Source organism: Equus quagga, chromosome 11, assembly GCF_021613505.1.
Source record: "Equus quagga isolate Etosha38 chromosome 11, UCLA_HA_Equagga_1.0, whole genome shotgun sequence".
In the NCBI taxonomy this organism is placed as follows: Eukaryota; Metazoa; Chordata; class Mammalia; order Perissodactyla; family Equidae; genus Equus; species Equus quagga.
Window position 1 is genome coordinate 27,884,615 of NC_060277.1, and position 20,940 is coordinate 27,905,554.

General features: G+C 41.1%; 1 long non-coding RNA gene across 1 annotated transcript; it reads right to left on the reverse strand.

Annotated features, from left to right (window-relative positions):
• Positions 1 to 7,289: 7,289 nt before the first annotated feature.
• Positions 7,290 to 9,331, reverse strand: LOC124246396 (uncharacterized). The gene is made up of 3 exons (XR_006890490.1): positions 9,212 to 9,331; positions 8,165 to 8,251; positions 7,290 to 7,714 (listed from the first exon to the last, which is right to left on the reverse strand). It is a non-coding gene; the product is annotated as an uncharacterized LOC124246396 (long non-coding RNA).
• Positions 9,332 to 20,940: the final 11,609 nt, after the last annotated feature.

The following is a 20,940-nucleotide window of genomic DNA, read 5'->3' on the forward strand; positions in this document are numbered from 1 at the left end:
GCATTCTAGAAGGAAGCACGCTCTATTTCAGACAATACAATAACGTTCTTCCAGCAAGAAGGAACTAGTTCAGTGCCTCAAAGTGGTTCAAAGGAAAAGTTCCTGAGAGAAAGTAATTTGGGCAAGCCTTAAATCAAATCCTAAGGGACTCCCTTGTCGTTTCATAATGCTGGAAGAAAAGAAAAACAACAAAAGCTTTTTCCCTCCCACTCTTCTCTGGACTTCCGTTGGCGGGACGTCTGTAACTGACAGCTGCAGGCAGCATGGCTTCCATAGTTCTAGTCCCCGCTTCTCTTATTATGGGGCAGTGAGGTGACTCCTGCCTCTAGGATCCCTCCAGGTATAATGAAATTATTTATTGAATATATATATTCAGTGTATAAATAGCAAAATTCAATATTTATACACTTAAATTTTTACATATGAATATAAAATTCTTAGTTTGGTAATGGCAAAGGAAATTTTTATTCATGAATATGAAATGTTGACTTCTGAATATGTAATGCACCGTTTTCCACAAATGCCTACCCGCATTCACGGCTGCTGTTCCACCTCTCCACCCCCACCCCCCTTTCCCCTCTGGGAGACTGAATACCCTGGCCTCGCAACCAAAAACCAAATCATGCCAACAGGAGCCCATGTCCATCGGGAATTAGCAACCGCTAGGCTCACTCTGGCAGAGCAGAGTCTGTTTTTCAGTCAGCTCAGCATATTATAAAAATAATAGAAGCGATTAGGGAAAGAGCTCTCGATGTAGGTGGGACTCACTATTCCCTTTATTAATATAGAAACAAACTCATGAAAATAAGGACGAAATTGAGGATGTTCAAGAGTAAAGTGGCTTTGAAGAGGGCTTACATGTGTAAATGTATGTTAAGCATTGTGACAACTCTGGGCAAAGTTGAAGTTACTGTAACCCTGGAGTTTCCGTTTGATAAAGGGTAACTGGAGTTATTTGAAAATGAAAGGATTCGTTGGAATGTTGGTTCCCACCTCATGATAGCTGAGCAAGTTTGTCTCTTTTAGAAAGGAAAGTTTAGATGTGTGTCCCTAACAAAGCCTTTCTTTCACACTTGTAATTTATAAATGGATCCACTTAACTTCAGTATAGCCGAGACACAGCCTGACAAGGGTTTTCTGAGTTTGAAGTGTCTGTTTTTGCTCTGTTCTTTGGTCACGATGAGTGGAGACGGGGCTTTCCTGGATGCTACGGGGTCAAGAACTGGCCCAGAGCTGGCCTTCCCCGCTCTGGGCATGTGAGTGCACCAGTGACCTCACCGCCACCCGGCTCGGGACAGCAGCAGAAAGCGTTGTCCATGGCAAACAGTTCTGTCTAAATCCCACCCAGAGAACCCATCCTGAGAGGGACGGTCGGTGGAGTCAGAGGCAGACTTGTGCGTGTCTTTCCTTTCCTTTCCAGGGTCCATCCCTCATGTTTAAAGTAGGAGACTCTCAAAGCCAGGAAACTAGTCAGACGTCCAAACTCTGCGGTGACGCTGAGGCCCCTGTGAACCGGAAAAGACATTTACAGTATCCCTGTCCAACTCAATCGGTTCCAAGTATCTACCTCTGATGCTGAGGGGGGTGGGCTGTGGGTCCAAAGTCTAACCTGGGTAGAGGCAATGTACAGTTCACCAAGGTCACTTTTATTTTTCGTTTTTCCCGTTTAAAGAGAGAGTTGAGTGTATAATGTTGGCACTTTTACAAGAGGCTGGTAAAGAGAGAGGAAAGAGGAAAAAGTAAGACTGTTTTTAATTCATCAAACTGCTGCTGATTTTGGAATAATAAACACAAGTCTGTTTCCTTGATTATTTTATAAATAGCAAATATTTGGGTAAAGGAATCTGATAAGTGCACAGACTATAGGAATTGTTTACCAAATGATGCGTCAGTTAAAAAAAACAAATAACAGTCCCCAAAAAACCCTTGAGTACGTCTGTGAGATTCTTCCGTCTGGTTCCCAAGGTCCTTAGTCATCATTTCCCTCATCTTTTGAACTTGATCAAAGCAACACGGGGGCCTCTGAGGGGAAAGATTGGTTCCATTATGCAAAAGGCAATAAGGTAGTGCCCTTCCCAGCAGTTAATAGAGAGGAATGTTGTAAAATACCGTGTGGTTTTCAAATACCAAGACGAAAGTTTTCTGGTTTATAACCTTCCCAGTCATCTCAACTGGCCTCCTGGCTTTCTCAGGCATTGCTGACTGATTCCATGCTAAACCAAATTGGTTACATGGAGACCTGCTGCCCCGAGTAGGCCAGACCTCTCTGCCTGGTGCTAGCTAAGCGTAGCCCTCAGAGACACCAGTCCTGGGCTTCTCCTCCAGACCCCAGCCAAAGTTCTGGGATTTCCACAACACCGAGTTACTGTAAGAGACTCCCAACTTAACTCACTGACCCAAACATGCAGCAAATTGCATTTAAATGAGCAACGCATGCCCGGAGGAAAATAGGAGGAAAATATAAACTGTGGTCACTGCATTCTTCTGATATTTAAAAATTAAAATGGAAATATTTTGTCCCTTTGGATTTCTGGGAACTTTAGGGTGGGAAAATTCTTCTGAAGTTCTTGTAAGTGGGATATCAATTTTTTAATTGAATAATTACCAAGAGAAGAGGAATGAAACGATGTTTTATTTGTTTGTTTCTTCAACAAATGTTTTTTTGAGCATCTCACATGGCCAAGGCTGAGACAGATCATGACAAACAGGAAGGTGAACAGGAAGGGCCTGGCTCAGTGGGCTCAGCAAGCACGGAAAACACTCGCCACTGGGGGGGGGTTCTCTCAAGGCGAAGAACCTCCTTACTGTGGAAAGGAGCATGCAAACGAACCATCCACCCCCCCAGGCAGCATTACGAGTCTCCCATTTCTTGGGGCTAGCTTTTCAACCTAGAACCTTAGGAAGTTAGAGGTCATCAAAGCCCACACCCCAACCTGCCCTGTCTGGTGGTTCCAGAGTCCATGAGTCCCCAGAAAGCGGCTCAGCACTGTAGGCAGGTGCGAGTGGGTATTCTCTCTGCTTCAGAGGCATAAAATTCCCTGTCAGGGGAGCTGACTCCAACCATGCAGCGGGAATCTCATAGCCCTTCGAGACGGGAGTAGATGGGTTTGGTGTGCTCCGCTCTCTCGGAATGCCTCCTTAATCAGGCTTTGAAGTTGGTCCTCAATACTAAATCAAGAAAATATCTGCTTTTAACCATACTTGTGTCAGAGTCTTTGAGTTACTTGATCCATCCTTAATCCAAATCACAGTTTGTTCTAGGAGACTCAAGGACTCAGAACAGCTTAAATGTGACCCTGGAAGGCAAAAGACTCTATCTGTCCAGTTTCTAACCAGCCAAAGAGAAGCAGAAGTGTCAGGCAGCCTAGCAGAGGACAGGTAATGACAGACAGGATATAAACAGAATGGACGAGGCTCTGGGCAACAGGCTTGTTTCCATAATGGAGTCTTTTAACATGATAGGTACATGTTAAACACAAACTTAATTCGTTTGCCGAAGAAAATAGATTGGATATAGAAAACACCTTTCTTTTGAGTAACTCGCAGAGAACACACAACTCCATCTAAACCTAATTATGTTGGAGACTCTATATGAGCCTGACATCATGCTAACTATTTAAGTGGAAGTCAGAACAGCTTTCAAACTTTGTGAAACCATGTTATACTTATATAATACCTTTCATTTGAACATTTATTCTCCCAGTACTTCTGCAAAGGTGTAGATAATTTATGGCTTATTTTATGAGTAGAGAAACTGAACTGGCTAACCATTAACTGGTTGTGTTTTCTCAAAGTTACCCGGTAGGTAATTAGTAGATTTAAGAAAACAATCCAAGACTGCAAATTCCCTGTTTCTTGGCTTTTCCCCTTAGATCTTTCTACCTTAAATGATCCTAAAGGCAATGCCATAAGAATGTAAGAAACCCTGTATTAAGGACCCCAGTGGACTGTTACCTCATTACTATCATAGGACATTTTGATGGGGAGCTTGATAGTTACCGTACATGAATTTCTTTCAAATTTAGTACTGTTTTTAAAGTGAGGCAAGAGGGACTCTTACCCTGGTCCCTTAGCTTTAGAGAACACCACGTATCACAAACACACATGTTAATTAACCGACACATGGGTGCTCGGTGCTGGCACAACACAGACCATACCCCTAAACTCTGCCCTGATGAGTAATACTGTTCAGGCCCCAGGGAAACACCGTGGCACTTCTTTTGCTGTATGGCCTCTGGACAATAAGACTGTGACTAGATGCCATGAAGCCTATGGGCTGTGCCATTGCCGACATCAGAGATGGGCACTGCTGTGGAATGTGGTGAGCATTAGGTAGCAGGATCGCTTAGGTAACTCACTTCCTAGTAGTGCTGAGCATCCATTTCCTTGCTCCTCTTCAAGTTCCAATTGATGGCCCTCGAGATACTCAGGAGTTAGTGTGATATTCACCACAGTTGCAGATGGTGGCCAAAGAACATTTTGCAATATTATACCCTGCATATTACTCTCAAATTTATATATCCATAGGGCTAAATGTACCACTAGTCAATAACGATATTGATTCTTCACTTGAACGCAAATATTAAAGCATATATTATACAGACCTCAGTTTGTATAGTAGATCCCACAAATATTATGTGTGGACCTGTTTAAAGGTTATTATGACCTTACTGTGGGACCTTGGACAGGTCAAAACTTCTCTGGGCTTCTGTTTCTCCATTTGTAAGAGAAAAGTGTTGGACTAGATACTCTCTAAAGTCTCTTTCAGCTCTAAAAATATTTTTAAAATTATTCCACTTATTTATAAATATATATGCTTCTTATAAAACTTATATAACCTTATATAAAACCTACTATAAGCCTTATATAACCTGCTATAACCCCAATCAACTTTGTATAAAAATGTAAACACTTCTTATTCTTCATTTTGCCTATCTAGCCTCGTTTATTGATTCATCAGGCATTTATAGGGTACCCAAAATATGGCAGACGTGGTGCTCTACTTCAGGTAAGAACACAACAATGACTAAGTCAAAGTTTATGTGTCCTAGCATCTCACAGGCCAGAAGACACATCATTAGATTAATCGGCTATAATAAGTTCAGGGCAATGAGAGCTGGGCCTGCAGCAGGAAGCAGACCACAGGGCACTGGGCCCCTTATCTACCCTGTGGAGGGATGGCAAGCCAGAGAAGGATCTTTGGAGAAGCTGGTGTGTGAGTTGAATCTTAAAGGATGAGCAGTGGCCAGCCCAGCTGAGAGAGCAGCTAGAGCATATCAGGTAGAAGTGCAGCACAGCAAAGGCACAGACGCACGAAAGAGCATGGAGCATGAGGAATGCACGCATGTTAGCAGAGCCTGAAGCAGCAGGCAGGTACTGGGAGTCTTAGATGGACTTTATTCTGTAGATGATGGAAAACTACAGAAGGTTGTACATAAGGGAATGACGTAATAGATTTAGGTGGTAGATGGATCACGATTTGGCAACAGTCTGGAGGGATAAATTACTGGAGGCCAGATTAGAATCAGAGGAACAAGTTGGTGACTGCAGACATAATCCAGGTGAGGGATCCTGAAGGCCCAGGCTGGTGCAGTGACAGTACAGATGGAGAAGAGGGGTGGGATTGGAGTCAAATTTTGGAGCACAATGTGAATCCATTTAGGTAACAACCAAATTCAGAGTGTCCATGCCTACATTGGTCCATTTGATTCTCCCAACAAGAACAGCAGGAAGAAAATTTTACCTGCTCCATGTTCACAGATTTGCATCTTTAAGATCAACTTGCCACTTATTTTGCATTATGATGTGCAAGCAAGCATTATGACATGGACGCCCTACATTCCAAGAGGTTCATTCATTGATCCTCATCAGCTTCGGAAGCTGTGAGCAAATCATTTCCAGTCTCTCTGTGTCATCCCTTATGCATTCTAAAAGTGCTTTTGTGGATGGAAGTTTGCACCATTAAACAGGACTCATGCCATTCACCACATAGATTTTCAGTTTTCAACAGAGAGAGCCTGTTCACAGCCAGGAACAGCAAGCAATCACTTCAATGTAGGCATCTGCAACTCTCTGTTCAAGTGAGTCAGAAGCAGAGGGTTGGTTTTTACTTATGAAAGGCAGATGCCTTTAAAATTCAGGGGGCAAATTCTTGGCACAGCAAATGAGGTCAGGTTGCCCCAAATTCTCTGGAAACAAACAAAGGCAGTTGGTTAGATTTGGCCAGCCTAGAGGGCAATCGTTCACCAGGGAACCAGCAACTGCCCTTGGGAAGCTCCAGAGGAGAGTGAGACTGTGGTCCTAGTTAGAGCCCTGCTGTCCAAATGGCATTTACAGGGGTCCGTGATTTACACAGATTTATATAAGATTGAAGGCACTTTATGGAATCTGTTCCTACAATTACATTTCCTAAGAATTACTAGGGATTAGAACATCACTATTCTCAAACACTCTGGCACATAGTTTTCTGTAAACAGTTTATACAACAATAAAGGAGAGAGAATGGTCAGTTGCCAATTTGTGTGAGCTTTTCCATGCAGAGCTCACTATGGCCAGTTCCTCCTGATTTATGTACCAACTGCTTGTAGCCAGCTGGACAACAGTCATCCTGACTCCTTAGCACTTTTAGAACATTTTAAAAGTAAGCCCTAATAAAAGCCTTCCTTTCTATTATCCCTGTCCTTTGGGATGAGGAAAATTCCCCATAGAAATTGAGTACATTTTGCAAAAGCCATAAATCCTAGGAGTGACATTTTAATGTCCCAAAGTTGGTACATAATAAATGTCTCTTGTTATAAGTTAGAGCCTTTCTGGGATGTGTTGACCTTTGAAGTCTCTCCAATAGATAGGTTTTCTCTCTTATTGAAGGCTACCATGTATTTGTTTTAATTTATACTTAACCCCAAAATTATGATGAAAATTCTTCTGAAATATTTGACTTTGTTTTTATAGCCTGAAATGATACTCAAATTTGGTGACATGAATCACTTTATTTACCTAGCACTGAAGAATTAAAAACCAAATATCACATTTGGGGCGGGAGGTGTGTTATAGAGTGAATATGGTAGAGAAATTGTACTGTGTTTAAGAGTTCAAATACGCTTATTATTCAACATTTTGCATGACGATTTCAGCCTATACACACACATACATGAATAATTTTGAAATTTACTAAAAAGGAATCCACTAAGACTCTTACCATTAAGATTCTTTATTAATAATCATATTGATTACTAGGAATCCATTTTCTGCTATCAAAGTTGGATTTTCTGCTCCCAGGAAGATTGGGTATATTTCCCGGATTGCTGAGTCAAAGCCTGCTGATTTCTTTGGCCTCCTTATTCCCTCCCCAGCCAGGTGCACCCACTCCGCTATTGACTTTGGAGCACCAAATGGTTGCCACACTCAGACACAGGTCTCACTGAAGCCTGGAGCCTATAAGAGGAAGCCCCCATGGAGATCTTGACTTTGAGTCCATCGAAGAAAATTTCCTATGGTCTGTTGAGCATTTGGGGCTGAAGGGTAGTTTTTCCCCTAGATGTTTTCTGACTGGAGTAGAAGATTTTCAGAGCTTCTGAGTATGGAGTGCCGACAACGTGCCAGGCAAAGTCCACACAGCAGCGAACCAGACAGACATGATCTCCGTCCTCCTGGAGGGGGCTCTTGTACCTTCAGGTTAAATGCTCTTTGGTCCAGTTAAAAGAACATTCTAGTACTAAATTTAAAAGTGGAGACACAGAATTATATGGTGCAATTCCATTTGTGTGAAAAAAAATACACAGGAGTAAACAAGTACATATACATACATTTGTATTTGCCTTAAAAACATTCCAAAGACCCAAGTAATACTGTGGGATGGAGGAGAGAAGGGAAGCATTTTATTTTCAATATATATCTCTCTATTCTTTGTTTTTATTCTGTGTATAATTTATAATTTTAAAGAAACCTAGTCTTAAAAACCAAACAAGGTATCAAAATATATCCTCATAAACAAACACAGAAATGTATATTGGAATGGAATAAAAAAGCAATTTAGAAGTGTATCAAGGAAGATTGCATTTTTGTAAAAAATAGTTGTAGATAGATGGATAGATGATACATAGATAATAGTGTATCTGTGAGGAAAAAAATTTAGGATAAAAAACAAATTGCTGTCGGAAGTTACCTTTGGGAATGTGCTGAAGGAGAAGGCTTCTCATTTTCGATGTGAAACACTTCTGTAGCAATTGACTATTTTTTCAGTGAGCAATAACTGATAATCAGGAAAAAAAGAATTTTTTTTAAATAAGAAAAACATTATGATATGCTTTATGCCAAACAACATCAGCTAATTCTTCTTCATTGAAGTGATAAAATTAACTTAGGGAACATTAGATATTACAGGGGATATATATTAGATAATATATTTTTTTGGTGTGTGTGTGTACATATATATATATACACATATATATATATTTTTATAAAGGACCATAAGCATAAACATTCACCCAGTAAGTTTTTCCACCAAATCCCTGTAAGTCTCTTTTGTCTTTAAAATCCTAAATCTGAGAGGATTTCACATAACTCTTCACGTTTGATTTGGAACCAGTCCCTCTGTGGAGGGGTCACAGGGGAAGGCCCGGATGAGATACAGTCCAGCAGCGGAAACTGAGATCCCACGTGGCTCACTTGACCTTCCTCTGTGTCACCGTCCACAGCCGTATCACTGGGAAAGGGTATTTAGTTAGTCTGAGGGGCAAAGGGCCCTTTCCATCCTTAACCCTTCTGCTTGACCTCTTACCCCCAAACCTTTGCTATCTTAGGGGCCTCGTCAAGATGTAGCAAGCAGAATCAGTTTTCATTTTACTTTCAGAGCACTCATTTGAAGGTTTTCATTTTGAATCGGCCTGGATCTGGATGTCAGACCCACACACAGCGGCAAGCTCATGCATGGTGGAGGCGGCCTAGGCAGGCTTGTCTGTACTTTCACTTCCCACCCAGATTCCTGAGTACAGACCAATGGGAGATTGCGTCAGATTCACCAAGGCAGACCAATTAGACAATCCTGAAATCCCCTGGATGACACAGCATGCATGCAAGCCTGTCTGTACCATATCACATTGCTAAATTTAGATGTACTCTGGCTATTTTACAGAAAGAGCTCTTGAAAAGAGGCAAAGAGATCAATCCAAGGATACGGAAAACCTGCCTGGGCTGGTTAGTCTCCACTTACTTTGTAATGCAGACAGAGGAAGAGTTAATTCCAACCTCAGCTAGTTGCAACAGAGTCCTTGTTTCCATGAAGTTACTCTTGAGAAGGAAGTGGCTTCTAGGTGCTGGGAGCTGATGTCTGCCAAGCCCACACAAGATGTAAGCTGGAAACAGTAATTGGTATCCTGAAAAACAGTGTCAGTTATCCAGCACTGAGTTACTGACTATATCACGTGAGTGCTTATAACAGGGCAAATAACAAGCATAAGAATAAAATCAAGCATTCCCCAAGGGACAAGACTCAATGGCCCAAGTATTAATAGTATCAAGAACATCATTCATGTTATTAATGAAGTATTCAGAAAACATGCATCAGATATACCTTTTAACTCATGTGAAAAAATCAAACGTTTAGGATATGTTGTGGTCTATAAACTGTGAAGTTTTAAATATGTTTACTAGTTGATACCAACAAGAGCAACATTCTCCGTTTAAGACTACTTGGTGCTTGGGAGGATGTCATAGATTCTGTCTCGTAAAGAGTCAAAAAACTATTGAGTATGTTAGCCATTATCTTCTTTTAGAAGAGCCAATCTTCTCCAAAGTCTTTCCAAATATTTTTATTTGCAGAATTGAGTCTTTCCAGTCCTTCTGAACTACGGGGCTTGAGAGCTACAATCTAAGATGTACTTAAAACTTTTCACATGTTGGTACCTCACGGTGCTTTGAGGATGAGTTGATAGATAACCTCTCAAAAGGGTCAAGAGAAGCGCAGGTGAGCGTTAGGATACAGGTGGCAGAGTAAAACACAGAATGGAATCCAAAAAGCTCGGGAAGACGTGGAAATCAAAGTTGCCCTAAGAGAAGACTGAAGAAAAGAAATGTATGCAAAAATAAAAACAATAGTAACAAAAAAATACCCCAGCGCTTTGATAAGGATGAAAGTTACTGTGTTCCTCTTTCCCATCTATCGGTCGAGAAGGCACTGGCCCCAAGTGAACACATGTGCACTGGAACAGAGGATTTTGCATTCCAGAACCCATAAATTCATCTCTGATTTAATCTCAAAGTACTGAAGCGAATTACACGAACAGGAAAAAATGGAGCCAAAAGAGAAGAAAAAGAAATGAGTTGGATAAGGATGTAAAAAATAGTCATATAAAGAACTATCATGGTAAATTGGATATAATTTTATATCTGTATGTTATTTTATGTTAATAATAATATTTTATGTTAATAAAGCATAGCAGTTTTATCAATATCTCTTAATTTTGGGTACACAATTCTTTTAAACATTAATCTATCCTGAAGTATAGATTTTCATAAATATCCTTTCTGCACTATTCTGATCTGTCACCTATATCCCAGAGTCCGGAACAATCAAAGCTTTGGGTTCCATTTGTAGTTCTGTTGCTTCAGCCACATTATTTAAAATGAGAAGAAACCAAATGGGTGGAAACAATTTGAAAATGAATTTTCTAGTTAAAAAAAAAGTCATAATTCAAAATATGAGATGAGTCAAAAGGAGAAAGTGCCCAGAAAGAAAACATACACACACACGCACGCGCGCGCACACACACACACACACACACACAGAAAACTATATCATTAGGCAGGTTTGTTCACTTTCCAACAACAAATGACTCATTCATCAGTTCATAAGCCACATATATTACAGGACTTGAATATAGAATGGTATCTACCTTTCAACAACAATAAAAAAGACCCTAAAGCCTTGCATTACCTCAGTTCTCCCCTAAGTCTCTCAACATGCTAAACGATCTATTACCCTTCAGAACAGACATCTGCCGAACTTGAATAGACAGGGGAAAAAGCAACCAATTATTTTTCTACTTTGCACAAATAACAGCTATAGTCACTCCTGTTGCCCAAGGCCCTTCTCCCTTTCCCTTTCATTAGGAGGTGATACATACACACATACATACACATACGTGTGTGCATATATACATACGTACATACAAAGTACGTACGTACGTACATACATTAATAGTTTTACGGGAATAATTATTCAAAAGCCCTCTGTAGAGCTGAGTTTGGACCAACGTGCTGCCTACAACTTTAGAAGAAAAGTTCTAAAAAAACACTGCAAATAATGACAACAATTACTCCAGGAGAAGACCAGCGGCATTATGTTTGGGGTCTGCTGGGTGTGTTTTAGTTGGGGGAGGGGCTTCTTGATAACGTAACCTTTTTCTGTCAGGGCTTTTCCCACAGGAGTGGGGACAGGCTTTCTGTCTCCACATGGTCTGTGTGACCTCACACTCTCCAGCTTCTGGGTCAAGAAATCTAGATTTTATGTTATTAAAGTACACAAAAGATGAATAAGTGAGGAGACACATCTGCTTCATATTTATACATAAAGCAAACTGGGACATGTCAATATTGGTCAATGCTATGTGGTGGGTGCACTTGCATTTGTTATATTATTTACTATACCTTTCTATATTTTTTTTAACTTTTAAAACAAAGGCAAACAAATTAATAAAAAGAGCTTCATGTTTCTACAGAAAAAAATATGTATTTTACTTTGTGAATGAATTAATTAAATATCCTATAACTCAATGAAATAAATATCCTTCTAATATTTTTTTAACAAGGAAAAGTTTTCCATATGTATCCCATTTCTAGAACTAAGAAATTTTTTGTGTAGAATGTCTGCCAAATATTTGCTGTTTGTGATCAGGAAATATTAAAGTCTATTTAAAAGTACATAAAGAAAACTGTATAGTAGGATTAAAAGTTTAAAGAAAAACTACCAACATGGAAAAAAAGAAAGAACTCTGGATTTTAGTCTACGTGCTGTTGCTAACTTCTACTTGACCTCAAGCAAATGTCTTTGCTTCTACTGGATCTCAGTTTCCTTATTTAATTTAATTAATTAATTAATTTATTTATTTATCTTGTGAGGAAGACTTGCTCTGAGCTGACATCTGTGCCAATTTTCCTCTATTTTGTATGCAGGATGCTGCCACAGCTTGGCGTGAAGAGCAGTGTGCAGGTCCACACCCAGGATCCAAACCCCGCAAACTCCAGGCTGCCAAAGCAGAGCATGCAAACTTAACCACTATGCCACCAGGCCAGCCCCTCGGTTTCCTTATCTTGAAAGTGAAGATAATACCTCTCAAACTAATGCACTTGGTTTTTGTGAGGGAAAAAATTGATACGTAAAACTACTTTCAAAGAACAAAGCACTGTTTGAATGCTAGGTAGTTTCATGAAAAGCTATAGCACCTTCCTTTGATTTCTTTCTCTAACCAATGCCATTAATAATAATTATGGTTAGAGTGAAACTGGCATTAAAAGTACATTCCTGATCTATGCACTGCTAATTACAGTGCCATGGTCATCTGGGCACCTAATGAGTCTTGTATGATATGGTCATGATCCACCATCCTACAAAGAAATTCATTCTCTTAAGGCTTGATTCCAGAGAGACTTCCTCTTTCCATGTTGGAATTTTCTTGCATCTGACATACAAATGGAAAGGGCAGAATGTTCCAGAAGTGTATGATAGATCCACTTTAAATATGATTTGTGTGTGATGATTAATGTCCCTACGTACATTCTGTCTGATTTGTAGTCTTTTAAACTGAAAGTTGCCCTAACCACATTCCATTGGATTCCCTTTTACGTATAACAAACTCATGGAATCTGGGTTGGTTGAACTGTTTTTCAACGGGCATCTCACTCACAGATGTGGAGTATCCTTGGCCTCAGCCGAGTACAGCAGTCAGTTATAACATCCTGGGAAAATAGTCAATTTAGCTTGTGATTCATGTTGGAATAATGTATTGCTTTCTAGTAAGAGATTCCTTGCAGTTGTGTCTACAGTTTAATAGCAGACAACTTTTACAAGAACATTTTGCTGAACAAAAATTTCCCTCACAACTTTTAGAAATGGAGTTTGCACAAGAGTATTTGAATAGCAAAGACATTACTGAATAAGACTGGCCAAATCCAGCACAGTCATCTCACATAATTCTCCAACTCTTGAATAATAATATTCAAAGCCGAGGCTGAGATTCCACTACTCTCAAATGTGGTTTTAAGTTCTGAGGTGGTTTATTTTCCTCCCTGAAGTTTATCACATTTTACATCCTGGGAATGGAATCACTGACCCCCACTAAGAGAACATTTTTAATGATTTTAGTAGTTCTTGAGATGCTTTATGTCTCATGACTAAGCAACAGACTTAAAAACACAGGCATTGTGGAGATTCCCAGATCTTCCCTTAAAGTGCTACAAAAGTTGAGGCAAATCACGTGCTGTACCCGTGCCTCAGTTTACCCATCTGTAAAACAGGGGAACAGTACTGATCTATAACACAGGGTTATTCTCCAGCAATGGGGGCAAAAGGTTGCCAGTAGGAAGTGCTGCTAGATTATTAAATCAAAATATTTGATTTTGTGAGTTCAAATATTTGTGGAGTCAGTTCTAGCATTTTGGTTACTTTCATTTAGGAGAAAAGTCTTCGTTTAAAAAATGGAGCAAATGAGTCATTTAAAAATTTACAGAAAAGTAAAGCAAACTTTCTGATTGTATTGAGGTAACAAATAACTCTGTCAGGATCAGGAATCAATCTATCTATAAGAAATGGCTAACTTTAGGGGGCCAGCCCTGTGGCTGAGTGGTTAAGTTCGCGCACTCCGCTTCAATGGCCCAGGGTTTCACCGGTTCGGATCCTGGGCGCAGACACGGCACCACTCATCAAGCCATGCTGAGGCGGTGTCCCACATGCCGTGACTGGAAGGACCCATAACTAAAAATACACAACTATGTACTGGGGGGTTTGGGGAGGGAAAAAAAAAAAGAAGATTGGCAACAGTTGTTAGCTCAGGTGCCAATCTTTAAAAAGAAAAGAAAAGAAAAGAAATGGCTGACTTTTAAGACATGTCCAAGAGTATTTGTACCTCCCCACATTAACACTCTCTCAATAGCACACTGATAATTTTGGTGACATTTGGTACCTGCAAAAATGAGGAACGTGGAGGTTTGGGGCTTCACTTTAGTCAATGATACACAGCGCAGGAAAATTCCATTTTCCTGCAGTCCAGACTTGTATGCAAATCTCCACACTTGGTATTTCGTATCAGTCCTCCAAAAGGCATCTTCTGTGGACCCTGAAAAGAAAGTATATCCTTTCTAAGGGTGCCTGTATTCTTAGACACCCTTAACATCTCCCAGCTCCATCATGTCACCAAGTCACCAACCAAGGTGGTTGAATTTCTATGGTGTGATATATAACACAGAATCATTGTATCCTATCTCACATAAAATTTTAATACATTGGTAAGTGGTCACCATACAAGGGACAGGCAAAGCTGCTGCCCAAAAGACACAGATCTAATAGGAGAAGAGAGGCATGAATTCTCCCCTGGCTCTCTTTCTTCATAAGGCTGGTTGGTGCCTTTCCTCTGCACTCCCCAGTTCCCTCTACATTCCTCCATCATCTGTACTTACCGCCTTACTTGGTAGTTTTGTGCATAAGTATCTGTTGCCCCTACTATACTGAGAGAATCTTCCATAAAGCCAGCATGCAGTAGGTATGCAAAAGCTATAAGGTATATTTTTCTTCTTTTGCCCTCCTCTTTCATTAATTTACTAATTCATTCATTCTTTTCGAGCACCTGCTATGTGCAATGGAAATGGAAATAATGCTTAAGGGAGACTATGTATGGGCTGTTTATCTGGAAGGACCTGGATGGCAATCAGAGATACTATAGAAGGTTTAGGCACATATGGTGACTGACAGACACTCAATGACATATCACACAGCATGTTCTAATGTATTTTGAAAACCTTTAAATAACTAGTACAGCAGGTCAGTTCTGTAAAATGGGGGTCACTAGAGGAAGATTGGAAGGACAGAGCATAGGGGCCTCAAGGAGAGCAACACGACAACGCAGAGCCTCGGGAGGGGGCTCCAGTCAGGGCTGGAAACCAGGACACAGTTTTGGGGAAAAGATTTCAAAATAAAAAAGTACCCTTAAAACTGATCTCTACAGCTGTGAAAGGAAAATTCAAGACTTACAGGAACAGGTACCAATTAACATTTGGCAGGAAGGCAAAAAAAGCCTCAGGAAAATGCCAAGGATTTCATCCGGATAAACTTGTACAAGAATGTTAAGTTCAAGAGCACCAGATGGCATTTTCTGAGGTACTTGGTATTATAAACAGAGATTTCTGATACAGGCATTTCCTCAGAGATAGAGGAAAAGTCGCCCTCAGATTTTTATTTGAGGACAGATAAGTGGCACCAAAGGAAGCCACACACACATGAAGTGCACGTGGAGATGTGAAGTGAACCAGACAAGAACGCCCCTTCCCTTCCTCTGCCTGCATTTGTTTTCTTTGGTCTCCTTGAGGTTTACTGGTAATAGCCAAGCTCAAAAAAATAAACTTTTGGTATCTCTTTTAAGAAATACACTTTTTATGTCTTTTTCCAGAAACAATCCCCTTATGAGACTGGAAACTCTTTCTGCTGTCGTTTTGCCTATCAGAGGAGAGAAGATTAAGATTTTCTTCTGGCTAATGGATGGCATAAGCGGAAAGCTTTTGAAGCTCTTCGGGTAATTTGGAAGAAAGTGTTACAGAGATTTATTTTCATTCTTGTTAATAAATAGGCAACATTTCTCAAGATGCCAAAAGTGGGGCATTTGTTTCTCTACTTTGTACACAAACGTCTGCTATATTTGTGCCCTTCCTCACTCATTTCCTTTGCTCTCTGCTGCCGTGCATCATCCCTCCACCCTGCCCAAGCCAGGAACATCTTATATCTTCTTTGTTCCCTTTCTAACTTCCACCTCTCTGTATTCTTCCACATGGCTCCATATGCTTCAAATAAAAGCCCATTGTCCGTCTGACAAGTCACCCTTCTCCTCTCTCTCATGTTCCTCCTCATGAGTCACATCCCCTGGAAGCCCACCTTCCTTTAGGAGTGTCATTCTTTCTGAGCCACTTCAGATCCTGAAATGATGAAGGGAATCACAACAATACCATATTTTCCTGACCTCATTGTCACGTAAACACTCTCGGAAAACTTCCTTTCAGAGACTTGCCATCCTTTTCCTTTTACGATGTCTTTTCAGGGATGGCTGTAAGCCCAAGAGGCAGACATGCCTCAGATTTTGCTTTGGGCACTTCCTAACCCGCCTGTTAGATTCTTAAATGTCACCCGGGATATGATTGTAATAGCAATAATAGAAAAGATGAGAATACAGTTGATGGGCAAAAGCACATTTATTTATGAAAGGCATTGAAAAGTCCAAAGGAGCCCATCGTATTTTAGAACACAGGTGCAGTGAGAAAGATCTAGACTAGATCCGTCTTCCACTGAGGGGAGACAGAACTTGCTGTAGGCTAGACCATCCACCATGGAGAGGAGACAGATCCCATGGTAGCCTAGACCACCGCCATGGAGAGGAGAAAAGAAGGACAGATCTGAGTTTGAATCCCAGCTATTGAAGATTACCTTACTAACCAGTTAACCTCTCAAAGCCTCAGACTCCTCTTCTGTACAATGGGAATAATAACCTGACTCATGGTGGTGGTGTGAGGATTAAGTAAGATAATGGATGTAAGTTGCTCAGCATGGTTACTGCTAAAAGGTAAATGTTCTGTAAATAAGAACTGTGATTACTAGATGTCAAAAGGGGCATCTAGAGAGCATGTAGATGTTTGGGGAGGCAGACAGCAGCATGCCCAACACAGAGTAGCAGGCATTAGAAAGAGACAACAGTGTCTCTCCAGTCTCCGGGAAGGCGACCAACCAGCCCAGAGAAACTGCGGGAACAGCAGGTTCCTGGGGGTGGCTCAGGCTCAGCACCCAAGTCAGGGATCCACTGGTGGGGACCAGGTCTTAAAAGACAGAAGCCCATACATTGGAACAAGGAGTCAAGATCTTGGCTGGCCAAACCTCACCAATGCCTCAAGGCTGAGTTCCCCTCAGGCTCCTTCGGTCCCTCCCACCTCAGACCAGGGCTGATTTCAAAACTAGGGTGGGTAGAAGGGGCCAGGGCCTTGGCTGAGTAGCACCTTTCCTTAGAAGTCTGACAGAATTCTTTATTTCTTTTCCTTTCATGGTATATACACAAACATCAAGTTACCTTAAGATGAATCATTGAGAGAGAGAAGTTTGAATTTTCTCCAAGACAGCTGTGTTTGAAAAGACTCTTTCCTCAGAAGTTCTTAGGTTTCAGTATTCCATTCTATCCAACCAGCTCCAGAACTTTCTTTCCTTTATCTTGTTTGCCTGAGCAATTGTTCTGCAAGTCCTCGCGCTCCATCTGCCTGCTGGCATTACCCAAGGACCCAAAGAGTTTTAGGCTGATCCCTTATGGTATCTTTAGATTCAGTTCTTTAATATTCTTTCTGATTCAGAAACATAAAGATGAAAAACAAATATGAGTGTCCCCTCGAATGTAATCATCTTTATTAATGTGACAGAGAAGCATAATATTTTTAAAATACTACTATTTACTATACCAAGTTTTAAAGAGCTTAGTTTTGGTAACAGATAAAGGAATGTTTCATGTGTTTATTTTTCTCTTTATGTTGATATGTATACAGGTAAACTGAAAGAACATTTCATTGAACTATTGCACCCTGGAATATACACTGATTGTGGTGAGGTAATACATTAACATGAGGTATTTTAGAGAAGGTTTCATTGTCATATCAATGTTGTATTAGATGACTACTTTCTGAAACCTGCACAAGTTGTCCTTTCCTGAGTGTTCTGAACCTTGCAGCAGGCACTTAATGTGTTGGTGGGTGTTATTGTTGCTTTATAATCTCCAAAGATCGTCTCCTACCAGGCCGTCCCTGCACACTTCGGTCACTCAGTAAATGCTGTGGACACATTGACAAAACCTGAACTGTATATCCTCAGTGGTTTACTTTTTATTTTGCTCGTACATACCAGCAATACTTGGGGAATTGTCAAGTTGCCTTTCTCCTATAAAGGAGAGAGAGCTGTTACTTGAAAACCAGGGAAAACCCTGAAAAATCCATGAACCAGGCAGGGGCCAGGTTAGGACAGAGAAGGGGGGAGAGATTACGCTGGGCAAAGAGGCTTGGGTATTTCTCTACAACTGGGCCTATGGGAGCGGAGGAGCAGTCTGGCGTTCCACAGCTGTCATCTACAGCCACGTAGTGGAAAGTGCGCTTTCAGGAAGTGGCTAGTGGAATTTCCCAATGGCAGACAGATAATCTAGAAGGTGGGGTGAGTGGAGAGTTACTAACAGCCTCTGGGTTATGACAGAGAATGTCCCTAAGTCAGCCCATTTGTCGGAAGGGGCACACCATGGTGGAGGATTCACTTTTCTGGACAAGGCTGGAGGGAACCCAGCAATATCTCCAGAAGAAACTTTAATTCTTAGACCCCCCCAAAGCCCCTTAGTGCTGGAATAAAAGGAGAAAGAAATGACCCAAGACAAAAGAGGATAATTCAAGACCAGTTCAATGGTGTCTCCACTAGCGGGAGATAGTGATTGCTCCTTCTAGTCTCTCTTTATTACCATCTATTTTTATGTGTCTCCTTTTCATGCTTGATAGTGAAAGTGAGCCAATTTTAAGCCCTTGGCACATTTGATTTGTTGAGTAGGAGTGAAACAGGCAGGCTTTAGGTTCTTTTTCAGTCTCACATACTTGGAGAAGGGGCTGCATTTGGAGAAGTTGCTGTTGGTGCTCCAGGGCACCCAGTGTCCATGGCACCAGCTGTGAGCTCCCCAGGGCCTCTGCATGCCATGCCAGCACCAGGAACACCTCTGCTTCTCAGAAGAACCTATGGAGAGCCCTCCTGGTGGAAGAAAGGCCTGCCAGTACCGGCTTGGAGGGTATTTCAAACACCGAAATGTTGAAGTAGACGAAACCAAATGATCTACTTTCTCAAGCAATGAAGAAAAACAAAATAGAAGAGAAAAATTATTTTTCTCCTCCAAATGAAACCATAATTAAAACTGTCTGAGAGGCATCAAGGTTTCATTCCACTGCCCTTTTTTTCCAGTCTGTATTATTTATCCAAGTCAAGAAGGAAGAAATTCATCCACAGAACATGCTTCGCAAAGCGAAAAGATGTGTTAGGATTCCACTACCAGATAAAATTCCCCAGAATCACCTAAATCTGAATATTTGGAGTCTAAATCTTGACAGAATGCAGAAATCTTTGAATATTGATCTCTAGCCCCTAAGTGTATCAGCTCCTCCAAAAGTGTCCTCCCAGGTTAATCATCTTAGTGGATCCCATTCAGCCCTGGCGCTGAATTTTCACCTCATCCTTTCACTTCCAGGGATGTGAGCCCATCAAAGGAGGAATAATTTTAGTCAAGAGCAGAGGCCGAAAATAAGACTTAGGAAACCCAGCTGTGTGGACAAAAAGTCTCCTGGAACCCTGACCTTTGCTCTCTTTGGCTCCAAAACTCCTCTCTTGGCATTTTCTAGGCAGGTTTCCTGGCTGTCCCTGTTGACCCCAGTGAGGTCAGGCCAACATATGTTTAAGTGAAACTTTGCACTTTTCCCACCTAGTCGCCCGACATAATTTGCTATTTCATGTTTTGCTCCTGAATTTACCTCATCCCTTCTTTCCTCCTTCTCCCATTATCCTTTATCCCTTAACTCGTATTCTTGATACTCCAGGCTTCTCATCTCTCCCCCGAACACCCCCTCCCCATTCCATACGATCAGTACATCTCTCTGCTTCAGTGTAACTCAGTAGCCCGTGATAAGAAACCACTTAAGCCTTTTCCCCTCATTTTCCCTGTGAAACAACAGAACCGAAGCACATCATGGGCTTTGCTTTACAGAAACAGGAATCCCAGACCTGCCTCCTTCAAAAATGTTAATACTAGATTGAACCACAGCATAAGAAGAAAAAGGATCATTCTTTCTAGCCAAGCCAAATACTATTTCCTCCTCGATGAAGAGAATGAACATATCTACTTTTTAAAAATATCTACCTACTGACCACATGACACACTAGTATTCTACAAGATACATGAGAACTCTGTATCCTCAATGTTCATCGAGGTTTTTACCCTACAGAAAATCCTCAATGTCTTCCAAGTTAAACCAGGGAAAACTAAGTTTATTTGCTCTGCATCTGCTACTCAAATCTGTTGAGCCAAGTTCATCCTTGTGCTGTTATGTATACTGAGTGAGGGGCTGCATTGTTTCTTCCCCATATTTAGTAGTGCATTGTACCTCATATGAACATAACATTTTTGCTTCAATTATGACCCTGGATTTGAAACTTTTTATTCCCTGGATAGGATGGAGAAATAATTGGGCAAATCTTGGCCAGTCTTATAAAAATTCACAAATGCTGTTCTGAGTAAAACAGTTCATAATGATTTAAAAGAGGCTTTCTGCTCTTTCATCTCAACATATGAGGTGGGTGGCGGGGGAGGGAGGAAGCAGATCAACGGCCAAAACCAAGTTTTGATCCGGCTCTCACCCAAGCCCCACCCACCAACGCCATCTAAAGCAAGGCCATTTGTCAGCACTTCTTTCAGGAGCATCATAATTAAGATTCCACAATTCACGTCTGGTATCAAAGGTTTGTTTTAAGGGAAATAATTGATATGGCGTCACATCTCTGTGAAGAATCAGGAAGGTCCATTCAGAGTCTAGATTTTGAGCACTGTGGTCTGAGCGCAGTTCCAGGCTGCAGAGTGGAAAGCTTGCTGCAGCCCCCACTGAACTGGATGCACAGATGTCACACAGAACCCAGTG